This window comes from Adiantum capillus-veneris, chromosome 22, assembly GCF_014529385.1.
Source record: "Adiantum capillus-veneris isolate H3 chromosome 22, ASM1452938v2, whole genome shotgun sequence".
NCBI lineage: Eukaryota > Viridiplantae > Streptophyta > Polypodiopsida > Polypodiales > Pteridaceae > Adiantum > Adiantum capillus-veneris.
This window is the reverse complement of record NC_140952.1, coordinates 53341845-53366186: the sequence shown is the minus strand read 5'-3', so window position 1 is coordinate 53366186 and position 24342 is coordinate 53341845.

Genomic DNA, 24342 nt, shown 5'->3' with positions numbered 1-24342 from the left:
ACCATCACTTGGTGGCTCATTGTACTATGTAACATTCATAGACGATGCGACTAGAAAAACATGGGTTTATGTCATGAAGAATAAATCCGATATATTTTCCATATTTCAAAGGTGGAAAGCCTTTGTGGAGAATGAAACAGGTACCAAGGTTAAATGCCTCAGATTCGACAATGGAGGCGAATATTGCAGCCAAGCTTTTGAAAGCTTTTGTGCTAGCAATGGCATTCGGAGGCAAAGGACAACCCCAAGGACACCTCAACAAAATGGGATTTCGGAAAGGATGAATAGGACAATCATGGAACGAGCACGAAGCATGCGGCTACATGCAGGCCTATCGCTTGAGCTTTGGGCGGAAGCTGTAAGTACGTATGTGTACTTAATCAATCGGTCACCCTCAACGGCATTGGATGGGGGAGTTCCAGAAGAGGCATGGACAGGTAAACCGGCGAATTATGCATTTCTCAAAGTGTTTGGGTGTGAGGCTTTCATGCACATAGATAGAAGCCTAAGATCAAAGTTAGATGCAAAGTCCAAAAAGTGTTTCTTCATTGGCTATGGAGAAGGAGACTTTGGGTATCACCTATGGAATCCTGAAGATGGTAAAATCTTAAGGAGTAGGGATGTAATTTTTAATGAACAAAATATGTACAAAGATTACTTGGAAAGAAAACAAACAAAAGAAACAGGTGATGAGTACATGGAGCTTGAGGATGGTGAAGACTCAAGGACTGCAAACGGTGACAATGTGCAACAACGTCAACCAAATGAGGAGCCTCAACCTATTCCCCAAAGATCTACAAGAGCAAGTAGACCTCCAGAAAGGTTTGTTCCTTCCTTCAACCATCTCTTGATCTCAGATTCTGGAGATCCGAAATCATATGAAGAAGCTATGCAACATGAATCCAAAGAAGAATGGACGAAGAGCATGCAAGTGGAGATGGACTCACTACATCGCAACCAAACATGGGAGTTGGTTGAGTTGCCTAAAGGTAAGCGGGCACTTCAAAACAAATGGGTGTACAAGCTAAAGGAAGAAGAAGGTGGGAAGAAAAGTACAAGTCTAGGCTTGTGGTAAAAGGTTTTTCTCAAAAGAAAGGTATTGACTTCAATGAAATATTTTCTCTTGTTGTAAAAATGAACTCAATTAGGCTTGTATTAAGCCTTGTGGCTGCTCATGATCTAAATCTCGAGAAAATGGATGTAAATAAGGCATTCCCTCATGGTGACTTAGAGGAGGAAATCTACATGCTTCAACCAAAGGGGTATGAAGTAAAAGGTAAGGAGAAAATGGTTTGCAGATTAAAGAAGAGCTTGTATGGTTTAAAGCAAGCATCAAGACAATGGTACTTGAAGTTTGATCAATGGATGTTGGATCATGGATCACAAGATGCAACTCGGATCACTGCATCTACACGGAGAATTTGGGAGATGGGAAATTCATCATCCTAATGCTGTATGTTGATGACATGTTGATTGCAAGTGCTAACATGCAGGACATCAAAGACCTAAAAGAGGAGCTGTCCAAATCTTTTTCAATGAAAGATTTAGGTGCTGCAAAGAGGATACTTGGTATGAAAATATCAAGGGACAGGACGAAGAAGACAATAAAGCTATCTCAAGAAGATTACATCAAGAAGGTACTAGAAAGGTTTGCAATGCAAAATGCAAAACCAGTTTCTACACCCCTTGGCTGGTCATTTTAAACTAACGAAGGATATGTGTCCAAAGACACAAGAGGAGATAGCCTATATGTCTAAAGTTCCATATGCTGCAGCGGTAGGTTCTCTAATGTATGTTATGGTCTGGACAAGGCCAGACATTGCACATGCAGTGGGAGTTGTGAGTAGGTTCATGGACAACCCAGGTAAAGAGCATTGGCAAGCTGTGAAGTGGATACTTAGGTATCTAAAAGGGACAACAACAAATGCTTTGTATTTTGGAGGAACTGATATTTTTCTAGAAGGGTATGCTGATGCGGATATGGCAGGTGACAAAGATACTCGAAGGAGCACTACTGGCTATGTGTTCACGGTTGGAGGCACAACAGTAAGCTGGGCTTCAAAGCTGCAGAAAGTGGTTTCACTTTCTACCACGGAAGCAGAGTATGTAGCAATGACGGAGGCAAGCAAAGAAATTATGTGGCTTCACAGATTCTTAGAAGAGCTTGGATTCAAACAAGACAATTGTGCCTTGTTCAGTGATAGCCAAAGCGCTATCCATCTTGCGAAGAACTCAGCCTTTCATTCAAGGACAAAGCACATTGAGGTGAGATATCACTTCATACGCACTCTTTTGGAAGAGGGACAACTAAAGCTAGGAAAGGTGCATACAAGTGAAAATCCTGCAGACATGTTTACAAAGGTGGTCAACAAGGAGAAGTTGAGCTTTTGCTCATCTTCAATCGGCATTCAAGGATAAGAAGCCAGAATGGAAAGCAGTCACAGGTTTGGTTTGGAGATCAGTCTCCAAGTGGGAGATTGTTAAGTATGGAGCCTGATTTACCCTTGTAATTTTCTGTGGTAAAAGCGCACATTTGTAAGGCCCCCATTATGAGGAGAAGCCATCGCGCGTGAAGGAAAATCACTCACCGGAAACCAAAATTTTTACGGACAAGAATCACGGGCAACTTTAAAGGAATATTCTTTTTCGCCGGAATATTATGGCCGGACGGCAGCCGGAAAGTGGTCAGAAAACAATCGGTCAGTTGGCCGGTGGCCGGTAGTCAATGGCCGGTGGCCGGTGGTCGGAAGTCAATGGCCGGTGGCCGGTGGCCAAATTCAAAAGCGGACTTGTCTTCTCAAGGGCGGCCACACATGGGCGGATTGGAGGGTCCGATTTGGACTTATTCGCACAAGGGCGGCTACAGATGGTTGTCTCTCATAAGAGAGGGCAGCCCTTTTGGCCTATAAAAGGAGGCCATTTCTACACACATTTCATAGTGTGAAGCTGATGCAACAAGGTGAGTGTGAGGTGGTGAGAGTGAAGCAAGGCGGGAGCTCCATTAAGGGTATAATCCCTTTGTAAACTACTTCTTGTTTTGAAGTACTAAAGCCATTGAGTGGCTGCTTTCCCGTGGACGTAGCCCACATTGGGTGAACCACGTATATCGTGTGTACTCTCTCTCTCTCTCTCTCTCTCTCTACTCTATAATCTCGTGTATATAAATCTGTCTCTCTCCATTAAGTAATCTACTCAATTATCTATTTAGCTACGTCTTATTTCCTAACAAATGGTATTCCAAGAAGACTGTATCAATACTGAACATTTGTCTTTGACTGTGGTTGGATCAGAATCAATAGGTTCATATATTGCCACTAGAGCCACGTAGGGTAAAGTTGCATAATCATCTTTGTTGAGCAAAAGACGCCCTCTTAATTTCTAAGTTTGCATTTGCTGCAACTTATCCTGTTTTACCAGTTATAGAGGATTTTCAGTAATGGCAGGGACTCCACCAGACAAAGTTGAGAACGCTGGACCTTTCCCTTTGTCCAGTTGACTCTTGCCTTTGTCCCCTGATTGGTCTGGTATCTTTTCAACAGTGACTGGCTTGACATGATCTTTCCCAGATACAGTATCAACTATATTTTTGACAACTGGCTGATCACGCAAAATCTTCTGAGTAGATTGCTGCTCAGTTTTACTCATCTCAGCTTTCTCTGCGCTTACTGCCTTAACTGGCTTTCTATTTGCTTCAAAAATTCACTGCTTTTTGTCAGTGTGATTCTTGGCTTCTTTGAACTGCCAGCTTCTTCTACATTGGCTATCCTTTTCAGGTCAGTGGTAATCGTTTGACTGTCTGTTTCCTTGTCGTCTGAGGACAATTCAATTTTCTTTGGTTCAGAAATGGGCTGCTCACTCCAAGCCTGCTTTACCTGCTCATTAACATCTGTAGCAGTAGCCCAATACAGGAATTTCCAGACATACCATGCCTTGAAAACAGTTTGAGATTTCATCTTGGCAGTCTATTGGAGTACATTATGCGAGAGTATTTGACAAAGGTTGATATGGACTTGTGGATCCAGTATCTTGGCCAACAGCATAGCAAACAATTTTTCAGACACATATGTTGGGTTGTTCTTAAAGCAAACTGCTTCGGCTACAAACCTCTAAGCAGCTGAGGCTTCCAGTCCAGCTACTAGAACTCCTTGAGCACTTTCCTTGCGCTTCTTTCTAGCCGTTTCATCTTCCTTCAGAGCGATACTGATTTGCTGCGCAATTGCCACAGACGGTTTGGGCTCATTAGGAATCTGAAATGCAAATGCAATGGCTTCTGGTGTTACTGACACCTTCCTGCTATTTACCATAGCACTGCTAGTTTCAGCATCAAAGGAGTCAAGAACTTGCTTGATGATATCTGAATCAAAAGCATCCTTGTAGCTTGCAACACAACTCGCAGATCCCAGAGTTGTAGCAGAGTCATTGCATGATTAGTAAATACATATCGTTGGATTTTACTGTATGGAAGAACGGGAAGGCTTGCCTTTGCCTCAGCAACTATAGCCTGGGTTTCCTCAAGAGTTTCCTGCATCCTTTCTGAGCGTTTCCTTCTACCCATACACTGTGAGGTCGATGATGACGATGAAACAGGCAAAGGAGAAGATGACTTACTTGTGTCGAAACCGTTTCCTGGTGTTGCTGGTAAGACTGTCTGACAGCCAGCTGTCTCGTCAGAGGTCGAAGTTTGCGGTTGTAGTGAAGAAACCTCGGAGCTCGGCGATGGCGAATGGTTGACAGGAGGAAAGCGTCGTGCAGGAGATTTATGAGGAAAAATGCTAACTCTCCTGATTGTTATACGTGTTCGCGCCATAAAAGCTCCACCACTCACCGCTCCTAGACTTGTGTGCGCCGTTGCTGTCGTGGCAAACATGCATTGGACAAGACTGTGACCCATCCTTATAATAATTATCATTGGAATACCACTTGACCGTTGGCCACTTAAAAATTGGAAAGTGTGTCCATACTTGTTCTCAATTGATTCCCACTCTGGCTGGACCATACTAGTACTGGTTCTTAGGTCAGCTTGATCTGGTTCTTCTGGTACTGGTTCTGAAGCTAGAACTGGTTGCACATGGAAAAGACCAAAAACGTCTGATTCCAGTATCTCTTGATCAACAACCTCCAGTTCCTTAGTACCTTGTTCCAACCCAGTTTCTCTGGTCTCTGAATAATAAAGTTTGATCTTTGCTCCATTATATACTCCTGGAAACATCAGTCCAGATAAAGCTTTCAATCTGAATGTGCCATTGGAGAAGACCCAATCGACCTCAAAAGGTCCTGCCCAGGCAATCTTCAAATTTGGCTTCTTTGGACCCAATCTAGACTGATAGAGAAGCACTAAGTCTCCTTTCTGGAATTCTCAAACTTTAATTCGGTGATGATGCCAGTGCTTCCTTATTTGTTGAACAATCTCCTATTCTAATATAGCTCTTTGCCTGAGTTCATCTAACTACATCAGTTCATCCAGCCTTTTCTTAAGATTATGGTTGAAGTCTAATCCATACTTCACAGCCATTCTCAGACTGGGGATGACAAACTCCATAGGAACCACAACTTCAGTACCATACACCATTCTGAATGGTGTCATTCGAGAAGTTACCTTATAAGATGTCCTATAAGCCCATAGAGCAGTCTGAAGCTTCAAATCCCACTGGTCTGGTTTCTTTTGCACCACCTTAGTGAGAATAGTATTTATTGTCTTGTTTCTACTTTCAACCTGTCCATTGCATCGAGGATAGTAAGGAGTATATTTCCGATGCTTGATTGAAAGCATATCTAATAGGATTTCCATAGTATCATTGATAAAATGTGTGCCTTGATTAGTCACAATCTCTATTGGACATCCATATCGGCAGACAATATTCTCAAACAGAAACCTTGCAGTTGACTTGGCTGTGTTGTCAGGAAGAGCCTTAGCTTCAACCCACTTGGTAACATAACAAGTAGCCATCACAATGTACTTGTTCTTCCTGGGAGTCACTTTCTTAAAAGGTCCCATAAAATCCAACCCCCATTTCATGAATACTCCTAATGGTTGTACTGGCATTAATGGAGTCATATCTGCAGCTGTTGGTCGGCCCATTCTTTGGCATATGTCACAAGTCTTACAAAAACTTCTGACATCAGAAATCAATGTTTTCCACCACAGACCTACTTGCAGAATCTTCTTGTAGGTTACTTCGTTGGAAAAGTGTCCACCAGATTCACCATTATGCGTTTCTGAAATCACTTGCATTCTTCCTTCCATAGGGACACATCGTCGAAGTATACCATCCACACCTAGTCAATAAAGTACTCCTCCGATGATGGTAAATTTTAGGCTTTTTATAATCAGAGCTTTCTTCTGATTCTGTTTCCAATTCTCTGGAAAGGCAGCTTGGGAAAGGAATTGATAAATATCATACCATTTAGGATCCACTGATTCTTCTGCTTCTATCTGAAATAACTCAGCATCCACTAGCTCATCTCTCAGAGGTGATTCTGAATATCCCTCCGTACTTCTGGAAAGAAAGTCAACTCCACAGTGGTTTTGGCCAGGTTTATGGAAAATTTTCCATAAGGAACATCATCCATCTGATCAACCTGCCTTGAATAATGACTTTGTTAAAATAAAAAATAGAAGAGCTTGATGATCCACATAAAAATGGAATAATTTTCCCAGCAGGTAATGCCTGAACTTCGTAGCCCTAGAAACCATTCCGAGAGCTTCTCTTTCAGTAGTCATACAGCCTTGTTCAACCTGACTGAATCTGTGACTAGCAAAATAGACCGGGTAGTCTGTTCTGCCATCTGGATGAGCTAATATTGCCCCCATTGTCAATCCTGAAGCATCTACATGTACATGAAAAATAATATCCCAATTCGGCTACCTAAGAACTGGTTTACTGGTAATGGCTTTTTTCAAATTCTGAAAACTTTCCTCACACTCACCAGTCCAGTTGAACTTACTAGTCTTCTTTGTAAGCTCATATAGTGGTACTGGTTGAGCAGCAAACTTGTGTACAAATCTTCTATAGAAATTCACATAACCCAAGAAAGAACTCAACTCTGAAGCAGTTCTGGGTGCTTTAGCTTGCCGGACACACTGTATTTTGTCATTGTCCATCTCTATTCCATTGCGGGAAACCACATGTCCCAGTAGCTGTCCCTTCCATACTAGAAACACAGATTTGAATGGATTCAAACAAATCCTCTTCTCTTGACAGCATTTAAAAAACATTTCTAGGAATAAAAGTTGTTGGTCCTCATCTGAATAGACAATAAAGTCATCCATGAAAATGGCGAGGAACCGATGAAGAAATTCATGAAACATCTCCATCATACACCGTTGAAAAGTAGCTGGTGCATTGCACATGCCAAAAGGCATCACCAGATACATGAATGCTCCCCACTCAGTGATGAAAGTGGTCTTGGCCCTATCTTCATGAGCAATCTGTAACTGGTTATGACCGCTATAACCATCCATGAAGCTATACATCTCATATCCTGCGATCTCATCAAGCAACTTATCAGTAAAAGGTAAGGGAAATGGATCCTTAATGGTATGGGCATTTAGTTTCCTATAGTCAACGCAAACTCTTAATTTCCCATTCTTTTTAGGAACGATGACTATGGGAAATAACCAATCATTGCTTGCTACTTCCGTAATGAACCCAGCCTTGAGAAGATTATCAATCTCCTCCTTGACCTTCTTTGCATAGTTGGGGTTCATGCGGTATCTTTGCAATCTTACTGGCCTAGCATCCGGTTTCAGTGGTATTCGGTGTTGACAGACTTCAGGATCTACTTCCTTCAAATCTGTATGTTCCTAGGCAAACACATCATAATAGTTCTGGAATATTTTCCGTGCCTTTTCCTTCATTGCCGGTTTCAGGTGCTTGTTGACTTTGATCATTCTGGGATTTTCCTCTGATCCCAGGTTCCACTCCTCTACTTCCTGATCATCTGGAAGCAACCAGTTTGGTCCGCCTCCTTTTTGTTTGGTCGATTCTTCAGCGTAGTCCCAAGAAGGTCCATTCATTTCTGAATCATTATTCTGATCCAATGGGTACTCTTCATAACATACTAGTTCTTCCATTATATCAGTATCAACTAGTTCCTCCATTCTTCCAGTTAGCTGAACTGTTCTTTCCCCTGCATTGACTTTAGTAAATTGATCAGGGAATTGTCTCTTCTGCTTGTCAGCTTGCTCTTTGTTCAGCAGGACTACATTCAAATCGATTTCTACCAAAGGAAATATGTTCATAGCTGCTAGCATTCGCTCAATTTTCTTGGCTCTGTATTTCTGACATAACTCCTTCAGCCTTAGTTCCCTTTTCCAGCTCTTGGTGTTGTTGGTCTGGATTTTGATTCTGCCGCTGGCCCCTTCTATGGTCAAAGTTTGGTTTGAATAGTCATGAACAGCATGTGTTGTTCTTAACCATGGGCGGCCTAGTAAGAATAAGTGGAACTTCATCATCCCTGACAGCCGTCAGGTCCACTGTTCTGGCATCTTCCTCAGTCTTCCTATGTTGTCTGATAAAGTTGGCCACCTTAGGCAAGGTCTTTCTTATATCCTCCAGCTCTACAGTCAGCTTCTGGATTCTATCACAAATTTTCACATGAATTTCCTCTCGCTCTTGGTCAGACTGATTGTCAGAGCTTGAAGAACTGGTGTCTTCACACTACCATTCTTTAGCAATACTTCTATCCGTTCCATACACTCCCATTTCATCAGCTAGTCCATGTACTACAGCCAGCATGGTCTCTGTCATGGCCGGTACTGACTGATCTTTATTAGAGTCGATTGGGTTGGTATCTTCTGAATGTGACTCTAGCTTCGGAACTTTCTGGCTGCTCTGGCAGCTTCTTAGCTAAATCCTCTATGATTTTAACTGCTAGTTCCTTCTGATCTTGCCACTCATCTACCACCTCTTTCCCTTTGGCCTTCCAAACTTCTCTTTGTTGAGCCAACTTACTGCTGCTAGGGTTGACTGGTACTTCTGAAATGTTTGGAATTTCTTCAATGATTACTTCCTTGCTCCTGGTAACCACCCTGACTGGGACTGGCTCTGGTGCCTTAGCCTCAGTAGCAGTCGTTACCGGTGCATCTGGACATTGGGCTGCAAAATGACCATACTTCCCACAGGTATAGCAATTCATACTCCTAGTCTGGAAGTTGCCTCTTCCTCTTTCTCTGCCCATTCCTGGTTGGTATGTGCCACGTCCTTGACCAGTACAACTGGTACCTGGTCTTTCCTCTTAAGATACTTTGATTGGTTCTACCTGCACTGGTTCAGTGTAGGCAACCACTGATAGATCCTTTCCTTTCTAAAAATGGTGAATTTGGATGCCACAATTATTCCATAGGTGACCAAAGGCCTTGCAATAGGTACATGTTAAGGCGGTTACGCCGCTAGCGGAAGCTAAATAGCGAGAACTCAACCAACAACAGAATTTGTCAGACGAGGACGGAGCTTGACCCGCAGGCGCATGGAAACAACTAGGTGGGTGTCAAATCACCTACTCGACCTTCTAATGACAATCACTACTAAGGAAATCAAATCTAAGTTCTAAAATACGCAAGTGACTAAAATCCGTACTACGAACGAATGCTATACGAACCAGGATCTAGAATCATTGAATCGATCTCAAACTCAAGGGGAAGTCTATACACTAGGTAAGAACAACACCCTAAAGACTTGAACTGCAAAATCAACCTATAACCACTCCGTGCGGTAAACGCGTATGAAGACAGGCTGAAAAATACAGGTGATCAAAAATTGACCCCGATGGTACCAATGTGTAGCTCTACTCGTTGTGGTTCTATAGATATGTTGCACGCTCCATTCCGACACACGAGTTGGAAGAAACCTCACATCGAAGCTCCTAGGAACTTACCACACATAGAAGCCGATAGCGTGCACTCTTGGTATCTGTGCGTAGCTCTCACCGTTGCTAACACAATGGCGGTGTCACTTCTCCAATGGCGGCTCCATAGCTCGCGTAGCAAGTAGATAAGACTCTCTCTCTCTCTCTCTCTCTCTCTCTCTCTCTCTCTCTCTCTCTCTCTCTCTCTCTCTCTCTCTCTCTCTCTCTCTCTCAGACACAGTCACGGCGCTCAAAAAAACTCACCCTTGATTAATAAAACTGAATCCCCTTTTTAGGTTACAAAACTTTGGCTTATATACCTCAGCCTTGGAGGTGAGAACATCTCTAACTAATTACATCGGCAAGTGAAATTACTTCGGAATTACAAGCTGGAAACTCAATTGAGTCTCGTTACTTAATGAATGGCTCCAATCAAAATCAATGTCGGAAAGACATTTATTACAATCAATGGTTACAAAAAATGATGAGTGTGAGCAAAAATGTGGGTGTGATTCTCTGCTGGCTCTGCTGGCTCAACACTCCCCCCCTCCGCGTTCATGTCGTCCCGGACATGACTTTTATGCTTGGTCAATAAAGTCCTGTCGTCTTGAGCATCTGCAAATGTGATTCGTATCGTAGGTTGCCGATGGTCAAGGTTGGGCCGAATATTTTGCTTTCGTGGGTGAAAAAGCTGGTGTAGAAAGATTCTTCGAATGTTTGCATGTGGAAGCTAGGCAAAAACATAATCCTCTGGTATAGGAGGTGCAACACTTTTGGAGAAGGCTGCAATGAAAGATCATATATCATATCAGTCACTGTGTCGGCCGTCGATAGTAGACTCGAGGTCGTGGCTTTATCTGGCGCGAACACTTCAATGCAAGCTAAGAGAGTCCTGCAGATTTTCTTGAGCATCTGACACGAAAGGTCAGGAGAGCCAGTAAAGAGCTTGATGGTGCCCGTTAGGGTTTTCACCATGTAGGCTTTACCTATTCTCTCTCCTGCCTTTGGTCCTGGCATCCTGGGGTAATTAAGCCAATTTGGCTTCTTTTCTGCAATCCTGCCATGCTCTTTCCAGCTTCTGACTCTTGGCACCGGGCAGAAGGTTGCATCCTCCCGAATCTCCTTTGGTGCCTCTACCAAGTAGATGAGGTAGGCTGGGTATTTGTTCAGCCAACCTTTCCTCCATCTAGGCTTCCAATCTACAATCTTCTTTGATTGTTCCTCTTTTGTGATGTCGCCTTCGTAAAGAGTGACATACTGCTCCTCCTCTATTCTCTTTTTCGTTTTTATCACTTCAAACTTCATCAAAGGGAAAGGTAGGTTGGGTTGCATCCACTCTTCATGGAGCACTTTTGTGTCTAGTCCCTGAAGTCTAATGGAGATTAGGAGTCTCCTCTCCCATTCCATTTCCGCCTTGGCACTCTCCTCTGTTGACTTTTCTATTTGGTCATGGAGCCTTTGTTCTTCTTCTTCAGAGATTCCTGAAGTTGAGGTCACCTCTTGAACTGGGGCTGGATCTTCAATTGTGGTTGCCTCTCCAGTTTCTGGTAGCTCTATGGCTGCTCCACCTGATTCTTCTTGTGGTGTCTCTGTCTCTCTTCTTTGTTGCTCTTGTAGATCTTGGAGCTGTTTGCGGAGGGTCTCATTCTCTGTTCTTAGTGTTTGATTTTCTAAAGTGAGCCTCTCCTCTGCTGCCAATGATCCCTCCGCAATGTGCAACCTTTGCACTTGCTCTAATCTTAGCTCTCTTTGTAAGCTTCGGACCTGGTCTTCCACAGCTGGTACAAGAGCTCCCTCTTGTTCGGTTCCTGCTCTGCTAGCTCTAGGAGTAGTCCTGAGTCTAGTGATTGTTCTTTCTTGGAGATCGACTCTCTCCCTTAGCTCAATGAGCTCATCTTTAGCCGCCTCCAAGTCGTCTTCCATCCGCTCCCTTGCTTCTTGTGCACTTGTTACTTCTCTTGAAGCCTCGGCTAGCTGGAGTATCAAGCCGTCTCTCTCATTTTCCGCGTCGTAGAGTGATGCTTTATGACTTTCAGATTCAGTCATAGCATTCTCTAATTTCCTCTGCAACTCGGCTTCCCTTTGTTTGGCTGTCTCAGTCTCCACTTCCTTTGCCTTGGATCTTTCTTTGATCTTGCTGAGCAGTTCATGCACCATGTGCATGTCTTTTTCATCTTCATCTGTCAACTCTAAAGCTTTTTCCGCCACCACCTCCACTGGTTTCGGCTCTTCTAGTACGTTCTTCTCGTCCAGTTTCTCTTCACTTTCTTTGGTACTCTTTGTTTTTTCCTCCGTCCCTCTCCGATCATCTTGTTTTTGTAGGGTGATCCCATAAACTGCCTCAAGGGCCTCTTCTTCAGTGTACCCTATCGCTACCAGATCCTCATAATCGTTTTTCTTTTGCTGAATTGGATCTATCTCCTTTTCCTTGGTCCCGGCCTCCGGCTTTTCCATACCAGCCGTGTCCATCTCTACTGTGGTCTTTTCCACAATGATTTCCGTCTTCTTCGGGCTTGGTACATCAGTAAAGGAGGGCTGATTGTCCTCAGTCATCTTGGCTTTCCCTTTGTTTGCTTGCCCGTCTTTCTCTTGAGGTTCAGTAGACTCATCTACTTTCTTCTTCCCCTTGTCGTCCTTTTTCAGCTCAGCTTTTAAAAGCTGTACTTCCTCTTCAGTGTATGGCTCGACAGGTTGCTGCTCCAGTATAGCCTCTGACTCCTCATAAGCTCTAATATATTGATCATATTGATCAACATGTGGCCTGGCTCAGCTAGTTCCGACTTTAGTGGGGTCTGGCACCCACTTTTCTTCAAAGTCTCACTTTAGAGCTCTTTCCGCTTTAAACTGCTCCACCAGTCTTTCCATTCTTGCCGCTTTCTGACTTTTGGTTTGCTTGGGAGAAACCTTCTTCTTTGCTTTCTTCATAAGCGGCTCATCCACATTCTCTTCAGGTTTTGAAACTATTTCTAGTTTCCTGCGTGCTCTTGTGGACGCCCTCTTGGATACTTCAGGCTGTTCTTCCTCCTCATCGGCTTCTCTAAGCCACTCATTCTGGGAGGGAACCTTTGGCCATTGATCTCTGGCTCCAATAGCTTCATAAGCTATTCTTGTCAGAACTTCAGCTCCTCCTATATACTTTGGCTTCTCGTTGTGCATGGCAATTACTTGCTCGTGGATGTGTTGAGCGTAATTCACCTCTTTTGGCATATTGCTCTTCAATGCCCATGTGATGGTAGTTGCAATGGCATGGGGTGGTGTCGTATACTTTTGCGGTCTTTTACTGCAAATATGGAGAAATTGGTTGTACAGTCGGCAAAGGGTTTCCGCTCTTTGGTCTGCCATATCTCCATAAGTTGCATTCTGTTTCTTGGACCCATAAACCTCTATAGCCTCCCTTCTTTCCCTGACAGAGCTCCCTTTGTTGTGCAGCTTCAATGCATCTGCAATGAGCTGTGGAGTGATCTGTACCTCTACTTTCTCTCCATCTATTGCTGTCAATGTGGCTTTCCCATCCTTCTGAATGGAGGTTGCCAACTCATACAATCTTCTTGTATCTACACCTGATGGTCTCGAGGTGAAGAAACTGTGCAAGTCTGCCCTTTCCAGGTACCTACTGATGTTCTCTAACCTGCTATAATCCACCAATTCTTGTGGGATCATCGATATATCCACCGCTTGCCCTTGAGGATCTCTGAAAGTCCCCTGGTAGATCTTTATTCCCTCTTGTTCCAGTACTGCTTCCTCCACCCAAGTTTTGGTTGGCTTGAGGGTTTCTGCTGGAATGTCAAAGGGTTCTGCTTCTGCAAGAGCATCTTTGATTGTCGGTCTTTTTCTCTTTGTTGCTGATGACTTGGCGGAATCCATGGATCCTGTAGCTCCAATTTCAGAAGTTAGCGTCTTTTTAGTACTGAAAGCCGAAATGAAGCTTTTAACTATTCAAATGACTTGAAAATTGAAACATGAGCTATTCAGGGCCTAAGGATGCAGGGTAGGTGAAAAAATATGCAAACTGGGCTCAAAATCATGCTGGAGACATTATACGCGTATGATGTCTTTTGTGTCAAAATGACTTCATATTGGTTGTGCTTGTAGCTGATAGTGTATACATGAGTATCATATGCTTGGATTTGAGTTTGGATACCATTTGGTCAAGTTTTGGCCAGTTTAGTCCAGTTCCGGCTCTTGGCAAAATTTTGAAAGGGATTTGGATTTTATGATCCAAATTGGATAAAACTTGGTGGTTCACCTTCAAATGGCATGTAGATCATTTCTGTTTGGTGATTGAAGCCCTGAGGTGCCAAAATCACATAGTGAGACATCATACGCGTATGATGTCTTTTAGTGTATTTTTGGACCAAATTTCTCTATAAGCTTGGATTTGGCTTTAGATAGGCTTATTCAGTGGATTTATGAAGTTTGGATAGATTTTGGGCTAAAAATGGCTCTGGAGACATCATACGCGTATGATGTCTTTTTCATCAATTTTTCATGGGATTGGTTCTGTGGACTCCCCATGTACTAGTGAAGGACTGTCCCTACTCAAATCTTGGTTTGGACTTGAGTATGTTGGATTTGGGCTAAAATAGGCTTTGGATGAAGGATTTTGCCTCAATTGGGCTAATGGGGTGATCCACTTGACCAAATGGTTCCAAACTTCATATGTAGCATGTATTAAATATATATAATGGATGTATGATGTCAAATGAGCAATTTTGGCTCTATAAGTGCAAATAGACATCATACGCGTATGATGTCTTTTGTGTCAAAATGGTGCCTTTTGGTTCCAGATAGCTTGTAGATGTGTTAATCAACAATCCTACAAAGTTTCAATGAGTTTGGAGTTATTTTGACAAAATTAGGACCAAAAGTCAATTTTTATGGCCTACTTTGCGTCTTTTTGGTTTTCCTTGGGTTTTCTAACTCCAATTCTCATGATACTTGGTTCATAGGATGTGATTAACATGTGAAATGAGGCTATGCACTCAAATGTTGAAATGGATGTGAAAATCATGCTGTGAGACATCATACGCGTATGATGTCTTTTCTTGAAATGTTGGTCTTTTTGTGCAAAGAATGCTTTGTGCTAGTGCTCTAAGCCCTGATAACTAGTTTTCAACTTAAAAAGTCATCAGTATAGCTAAAAAGCCCCCTTATAGGCATTTCAGTCTCCGAAGTCGTCTTTTTGCCTTGGAGTTGAATTTCTTCAACTTTTCTTCTCGAGAGTTGCATTTCCAGCTCATTGGATATGTTGTGAAGCCACCTATTTGGTTGAACTTGACTTTGGCTCCCCGTTCTCCATCTTTCTCCATTTGGTTGCCCGAAAGCGTCTTTTTCACCATCGGTAAGTGAATCAGCTTTCTTTTGGGTTTTGCTTGCAACCATAAGTCATCCATGTATATTTGAAGCTGCTTGTGAAGTTTCATGTCATTTGGTCGTCAATTTTAGCCGTTATGCCAAAATGACACTTTGTGTATCCGCAGCCGAATCAGTTGTTCCGACCTACTTTTGGTGATCCAAGCCCGGAGATACTCCATGGTTGCATTGCCCTCGATGTTGTTAAGCTTCATGAGAAGTTTTGTGTTGTTTCGTCAACTTTTTCCTGTTTGCCTCTTGCAGGCTCTGTTGACCTAGGGTTTTTCAAGTCGTTCTTTCTCGAGCTTTGAGTGTTAGAAACCCATCTTCTATGTTAGGGTAACCCACCTCTAAGTTCTTGCAAGGTTTGGTTAGGCGGTTGTGCAACTACCTAGCGTTCTTCCCCATTCCCCGTCTGCTCTTGTTTCTTGGTTTTGGTCAGTTTTCGCGACAAAAGTTAACGATAAGCATCAAAAGCTTATGGCAACGAGTCTACCTCTCATGTCTGGTGTCCTCTGAGCTCTCGTAGCAGTCGTAGAAGGCGGTAGAAGGTCGGATGCTCCTGTGTGCTCTTTGCTCTCTCCAAGAAGGTAATAGTGGAAATGAGCTTGAAAGTGATGTGAAAAATACTTAACTTCGGGCTTCCCGGATCACTTGTTACCAAATTTGACATGTGCTCCTATCTCGTCGTGAAATGCACTTTAGGATTTGAAATTTCTCAATTTGGACTCCGTTTGACCTGTTTCTGAGAAATCTGTCCACTTTGCCAAAATTCTGTCATTTCGGGCTTTCCGCGACTTTTCCCGAATTGTACTCAATTTTTACCATGGGTTGCCCTTGTCATTAAGATCATCACCGTCTATTCTTTTCTTTTTTCCGATCTCATTTCACCTGCTTTTTTATTTTTCTTTTACTTTTATTAAGAAAATCATAAAAAATAAAGGAAAATAGCAAATTGAAGCCAAAAAATTCCAAACATACACGATAAATAGCTGGTAACCCTGTGTATATGAATATACACTTATTTGTGATTTCTGGACTTGGATTACCACTTTTTTCACTTTTTAGCTCCAAAAACACTCTTATTTAGTGATATTTACACGTCTTAGAGACCCAAATTCATCATTTGATCTCTTCTTGTTGCAAAACAAGGTATATAAGGGCATAAATATTATCAATATCCGCAATCAAACATAAAAATTGCAAAATCATGTAAGACACTGCCCTTGTAATATAATTTTTGTTTTTCTTTGTTTTTGGCGCTTGTAGCTGCTTTGTAACTCCTGTATACCTGTGTACCTCCCCCCCTCCTAGTCTGAGTCCTCCCGGACGACTATGAAGTGTCTGTGGGCGAAGAAATGTAGTTGTTTTGGTCATAAGTTCCCAGTGCAATTGTAGAGCGATGATACAACAGTCTTTCCAATAAAGCTGCTCTTTGTTTGATTGAAGGATTGGTGGTCGGGTTTTGGGTTGGTTTTGGCACTTCGGTAGTAGAATCAGTAGATGGATTCTTCTTTACTTTGTTGTTCTTTTTTACAATCCAAATCTGCTTCCGCTTCACTTGTGCTTGCCACAAACTCTTTGCGACCCAAACCTCCTTTGTTCTTTGTGTTGATTTCCTCGACTGGAAATACCTAGGAGTTTCCGTTGATTGTATTGAAGGGAGTTCCTGTTTACAAATCTTTGGGATCCAAATTTGCTTGCTATAGCTTTGTGCCGTCATGAACTTCTTTGGAATCCAGATCTGTTTCACTGTCCTTGATTGTCTGGAATCACTCTGTTGTCTGGTATTGAAGACTCTGTTTTCCACCTTTGTGTTCTCTGGCACAACCTTTTTTGGTCTCCATACCAACTTTGACTCCATTTTTTCCCAAGGTTGAGATGTTATATTATTGCTTGTCTTCCTTATCCACTGTTAGGAATTCCTCGTCGAAGAGTAATCCGGTTGTAAAGAAACTTTTGGTTGCCATTGCTTCTTCTTTTTCTCTGGTTGTTGTTTACCTTTGTCTTTGGATTCGTCCTTTGGAGTTGGCTCTGCTCCTTTGGTGAACTTAACTGATTGACTTTCACCTTCATATTTGATAAGCACTGATTTAGAACTCCAGTCAATCATTGCATTGTATTGCTTCTGCCATGGTTGTCCTAGCAATAATGGATGTTGTGTAGCTTGGTCTTCAACCACGTAAAACATATGAGGATACACATAACGGTTAATCTGTATATGTAAAACTGTGCATCCGACAGTTTTGATTGAATTCTCAGAGTAACTCTTTAACTCTTGCTTGGCAGTTTGTAGTTTAGTGTCGTTTGTCAATTGTCTATACAAACTGAGTGAAAGTAGGTTAGCTTGAGCTCCTGAATCCAATAGTGATCTGGCTTTGATTTGGTTGGTTCCTACTTTGCATTCAATGATGGGTTCTTCTTTGTCATTATCCATTTCTGTTATACTGACTGCGTTTATTCGTATTGCTCCTTCATTGCGCTGTTTCTGACGTAGTAGTCTTCTTTTCTCCATTCTTTCCTTCGCCTCGGCTTGCGCTTCCTCCAAAATCATTTTCTTTGTCTGGACACGCAGCTTTTCTTGATGTATTTTGAGAAGCATGTCTTGGGTTAGCGGCAAAAGATACTTTTTCACTCTGCATCCACTAATCCAATTGGGCATTTCTTCTCTGTCTAATGTAGCAAGCTTGACGGCTCCGCTTGGTGATAGATCTTTAATCACCAGAGGTCCCATCCCTCGCTTTTTAAGCTTCTTAGCATGTTGTTTCAGAGTGTAAACTAGGACATAGTCCCCAACCTTAAACTCTTTAGTCCGCACATGCTTATCAAAAAATTCTTTTTGTCGCCTTTTTTGAGCGTAGATAGAAGCCACTGCTTTTAGGCGAAGCTCATCTAGCTTTTCCAGGTCATCTATTCTATCAGAAATCTCGTGCCCTGTCCACTTTAGATCCTTAGCCACCCTTAAGGTTGAAATCAAGAATTCTATTGGTAAGATAGCATTTAGCCCAAAAACCATGTTATATGGGGTCGTTCCTATTGATGTTTTATATGCTACCCTATATGCCCATAATGTTGAATGCAACTTCTGGTCCCAGTCAGTTCTCGACTCAGATACAATCTTCGTAAGGACCGTGCATATGGTTTTGTTTGTTGCTTCAGCTTGTCCGTTTGCTTGTGGATGATACGGGGCTGATTTCCTATGGATTACCATGAATTCATCTAGAAGGATCTCTATCACTTCATTTATAAAATGTGTGCCTCGATCACTCACAATTTCTATTGGCAATCCATATCGTACAAAGACATATTCATATAGAAATTGTGCCGTGGTCCTGGCATCTGCTTTTTGAGTTGCCTTTGCTTCGACCCACTTTGTTAGATAGTCTGTAGCCACAACGATGTATTGTGCATGAGTCTTATATGCAGGAGGTGAAATGGGTCCGACATAATCAATCCCCCATTTTGCAAACGCTCTTGCCCCCATCATTGGTCTAAGCGGCATATCATCTCTTTTAAGTGGTACTTTGGTCCGCTGACAGTCATCGCACCGTTTAACGTATTCCTCAGCGTCCATATGTAATGTTGGCTACCATATTCCTGCGGCTAAGACAAGTTTTGTTGTCTTATCACCTGAGAAATGGCCTCCACCTACTCCTCCATGAGCTTGCTCTAGTATTATCACATACTCAGTCTCTGATGCGCAAATCCTAAGCTGGTTGTCTTTACCTCTCTTATAGAGTTGATCTCCTATTAACGCGTAATCTCTAGCTTCTGTCTCTACAGATTTCTGACGAGCTTTTCACGTTCCTTTTGGGAAAGTTCTATTTGTGAGATATTCAACAATATATTGACTCCATTCTGGAGCGATCATTATCTGATATAATGTCGAATACTCTGCTGGCGGTTTTGATGAACATACAATACATACAGTGACATATTCATGTACGCTTTCTTTCATTCGTGGCCAATAGACTCCCAATTGTAACAAATTCCTATATGTGTTCCTTCTTGAACAATGAAATACACATTCCTGAACATGTGCTTCGCGCAGATATATATTATATTCCTCAGGATTGATGCATAGTCGTAAAACATGATCATTTCCCAATTGATACAACCTTCCTGCAACCAATTGAAGATTCTTGGATTGCTGAATAGCAATATGTTTCTGGTTGTATTCTCTTCTATTGAACTCTCCTCCATAGGTTAATAGGTTAACAACATTTTGAGACCACTTTGGTATCATTTCTATGTTGAACAAGTACGCGTCTGGCATGTCTTCATCTACTCCTATAGGGTCTTCTCCATTCGTCAATCGCGAAAGATGATCAGCTCTAAGATGGTTTTTTCCTTTCTTTACTACTACCGTGAAGTCGAATTCCAGCAAGATAATGAACCATCTCACTATTCTCCCGGTATTGCATGGTTTATTCACTAGGTAGAGCAAGGCTTGGTGATCCGTAAAAAACACAAACTTGTTGGCTAGAAGATAATGCCGAAATTTCTTCACAGCATATATCATTCCTAATCCCTCCCGCTCTGTTGTGGTGTAATTCTTCTCTGCATTGTTGAGCTGTCAACTGGCGTAACAGATAGGAAAATCCATGTTTCCTTCTTCTGGCTGAGCCAGAATGCATCCTATTGCATATACCGAAGCATCTATATGCACATGGAATATCTTCTCCCAATTTAGTGATTTCAAGACTGGAGCAGTAATGAGTGCCTCTTTCAATTTCTTGAATGATTCCTCACACTCCTCTGTCCATTCAAAGTTCACTATTAGCCTGTAAAGTGGTTGGCCTATTATAGCGTACATGTAAATGAATCGTCTATAATATCCGCAATGTCCCATAAAGCTCTGTACTTGTTTCGCATTGGTTGGTTTAGGCATATCCACTATAACTTTTATCTTCTCTAAATCCGTGGATATTCCGTTTTGTGAGACAATATGTCCCAGAATTCTGCCCTGTCGGACCATAAACACACATTTCTCAGGATTGAGACAAATGCGATATGTTCTACATTTCTCAAATACTTTTCTTAGGTGTTCTAGATGCTCATCTCTCAGAAGAGAATGTACACATAATTCATCCATGTATATTTATAGAAACAACCTTAAGTATTCTTTGAAAGCATGCGTCATCAGCCTCTGGAAGGTTGCGGGAGCATTGGTTAGACCAAAAGGCATAACCCGATAAGCATAAATTCCCCACTCCGTTGCAAAAGCTATTTTATGTTGATCTTCCAGTGCTATGGCTAGCTGGTTATATCCTGAAAAACCATCAAGAAAAGAGTATGATGTTTTCCCTGATACACGCTCTAGAACATGATCAGTTATCGGCAGGGGATAATTGTCCCTGATTGTTGCAGCATTCACTTTCTTTAAGTTGACACACACTCGGAGTTTTCCGTTCTTCTTGGGTACCACCACAATCGGAGATACCCAATCGGTGTGTTCAATCTCGTATATGAATTCAGCTTCCATTAGCTTATCTATCTCTTCTTTGATTCGCTTAGCAAACGTATCATTATATGTGTATGGTCTCTTTCTGCTAGGCTTTGCGTCTTGTTTTAGTGGGATTGTGTGTTGGCATATCGATGGGTCAAATCCCTTTAAGTCCTTATAAGACCATGCAAACACATCCCTATACTCTCTGAGAAGACTCAAAAGTCTCTCTTCCTCGCCTGGAGACAAATCCGTGGCTATGTACACCGGTCTAGGTGTCTCCCCTAGAGCTGCTAAATCAACTTTTTTTGCATCCTCCGGTCCGTCATAAGATTCGTTCTCCCTTCTCTATCGAATAGGTTGGGTTAATACCACCTCTCTATCCTCTATTGTGAATTTCCTATAGTGAGAGGGAACATCCATGTTTTCCTTGATTTTGGCGTTTTCGTCCTCTCCACTCTCAAATTCTGTTGTCCAAACTTCTTTCAGAGTTTTCTTGACCTCTTTGTACTTGTTTCTACGTTCTAACTTGGACTCCGTGTGTTCTCTGTTACGCTTGTTCTTTTCTGATTTTTCTGTTTTTGTTTTCGTTCCATTCCTTTGAACTTGATTTCTTGAGCCTCTTTTGTTTTTTCATAAGCTCTTTTGATCATTGCCTCTCATTCTTCCAGAAATCTTGTCCTTAACACAATCTTCCGCCTTTACTAGCATTAGGAATTGATTTTTTCCTCTTATTCTAGGCATCGGATTGGTTCTAACCCCCTTTGTTTTTCTCTGTGCTCTATAGCGTTTCTGGCGTTGTTTAGTTTGGTTCGGAAAATCATAAAATCAGACCTCCGTTATAGTTTCTTTGTTTCCGCTTGAATTGTCCGTTGACTCGTTGTCTGCTTCATTTCCCCACTCTGGATGATCGGGAATGTCGTGAAACACCTCTTATTCATCTTCCTTTTCCAGTGTATTGTTCTTTTCAGTTTCTTTTTCGAGTATAGTTCTCAACATGAAGTACGGAACCACGTCGTACCCGTCCTTGTCGCAAACTTTTGTTGTGGGACCATCCGGAATTGCACAAACATCTAGGGTTGCTAGAATGTGTGTCCATTCTAATGGTTCAAGCGTGTCCTCTGGAAAGGGTTCTCCTATATAAGTTTCATCTTCGATAGCCCTTTCTAAAACACATTCTTCTCGTTTCAGACTTCCACATTTCAAAGCTCCACACATCCATAACTCCTTGGGTTTACCTAACCAAGCTAGAAATTCGGATCCCATATCTTTCTTCATCAGAAGCACTTGTAACTGTTGGTGTTCCAACATTCCCAATCATGCCCCATGGTTCTGGTTGTTTGGGTTCTTCTGGTGGGTAATACATAGTTGGAGACATGTGTGCACCAAATTCCTCATAATAGGCTTGAACAGGCACTAAGGCTTGTTCTTCCTGATTCTCTAAGGTTGGTGCATATCTAATGCCCACTGGTCTTGCTCCTGGTAAAGGCGGTTGTTGTCCCAATACCGGTTGCGGTCTTTCTATCCCCATAGGTCCTGGTACATTTCCCGTTGGGTATCGAGGTACTGGATGTACTTGAGGTGGTGCTAATTGAGCAGGAGGTGCGTACTGACGCTCCCTTACATACCCTTTGTTGTAATAGCACTCCTCTGTTGGATGGTTTGTCCATTTTTGTTCAATCGCACACCATTTCAGTGGTTTTGGCAATGGTTTTTGGTATGGTGCCATCTTTTTTAGAGCATCTTCTATCATTTGCTCTACATTTGGCATGGTTGTTGTTTGAACATTCTTTTTAGTGGTAGTCTCGCTCACTACGGAGGAAGAGCTACTGGATGCAAAATCTGTATCCGCTGACACCTCTCCATAAACCGTACAATTATCCACTAAGTACAATGCTTCTCTCGTTACTTGCTCGAAACTTGTACAAGCTTTCAAGTGCAAGTCCTTCTTGAGAGTGTCGTTTCTCAATCCCTCAATAAAGAGAACAGATAGTCTGTCATCTTGTGGTCGTTCACGTACTGGACATCTCTCAATGTATTGTTTGAAGCAAAGTGAAGCTTCCTTCACTTTTTCGTGTTCTCTCTGTTTAAAAGCATATATTTGTGAGACCGTATTGTGCTTAATCCCTCGTTTTGAGAATTCCTCAGCAAACTCTCTTAGCAAATGGTCAATGTCATGGAATCCCCCTATGTTCAGTGGTTGAAACCATGTCAATGACGTACCTTCTAGAGTAAGACCAAATCCCTCGTATTGTGTATGGAAATCTGTTATCTGCTCAGCTCTTAAGACTTGCTTAAAGAGTGACACATGTGCATACGGATCTCCTTAACCACCATACTTCTTTGGCATACACTTCGCTACTTGAGATGGTCTCATACGTCTATGGTCTGCTACCAATCTCATTGCTCCTGTGTCCCAGCTAAAGCCTTCTCTAGCATCATGGACTTCATGGGTTACCCTTGTCGGTTCCCCTGTCCTGAATCTACTACTAGGAGGTAAATGTGATGGTTCCGCTTTGAACCTTGGACCTGGAGTGGTATATGTGTGGATTGGAACTGTACTACCTCGATTCGTATCCATTGACACTTTGGAATGTAATGATCCTATTGGTCCAAGCTTCGAGTACGGAGGTTGGCTGAAAGAGTCAGCAACCTGAGTTCTTTGTCCTCCTGTTGTCATTGAGTTTTGCACTCTATTTGTTGGTGCTGGTCTTGGTGAGCTAGAAGTAACATAATACTGATGTAGTGGTCCCCCAAAGTATGTATATCCTTCTAATTCTTTCTTGCCCATCGTTGAGTATTGCCTCCCATACTTGTCGTAAGCGGCAATTTTCACTTCCGATCCCTCTGTGTAGGTAAAGCCATAAAGTCTTTTTCGGTCTGTCAACTCTCCAGTGTAGGGTTCTTCACATCTATAATAGAGATCCTGCTCCCCATTATTATATTTGTATAGCCCCACATAGATGTTATCAGTGTTGATCCTTGTAGTTTCATTTTCTCTTCTTAACCTCGCATTAGGGAAGTTCATTATTGGTGCTTTCTCCTCAAGTTCTTCATCTACTTTGGCTTTGGTACCCATCAAACCCCACTTGTCCACAATGTTAGGGTTTAGGACTACCAAGTACATGGTACCCTCGTCATCTAGATATCCATCTCCGCTATAGCTCACAGGCACTAAGTCCTTGAACTCACTAGGTCTATCTTCTATCTTCACACAATAGCGGTCCATTCCATCTTTGTAGATCTTGGCACCTTGCTCATTGTCGTACTGGTATTTTATGAACAATAGCTTCATTGTGGCGGAAGGGTTTGATGATCCTGCTGTCATATTTTCTCTGTTGTTCAGGTTCAGGTGTTCCACGTGTTCGGTGAAAATCTCGTAAGATCTCTCCGAAGAAGTATCAGAGACACTTCCTTCAAAGATCGGCTCTAATGGTTGCACCCAACTTTGGTTTACACTTCCCTCGGTTGATATGACACTTGCTGGTTCCCCTTGTTTTGGTTGGTTATTCTGGAGCTTCCTGCCCGATCTCAAATTCATCAATTCCCCTAAAGGACTTTAACTTTTCCGTCTCGACAATTTGTTTTCCTCAAGTTTTTGTGGTCAGAATTGATCCAAACTGATTGATACTTTGTCAATTGTTTAATCTTGTCAGTTGGACAACTTCTGTTTCATCAAGTGAGAATTTTGTTGTAGT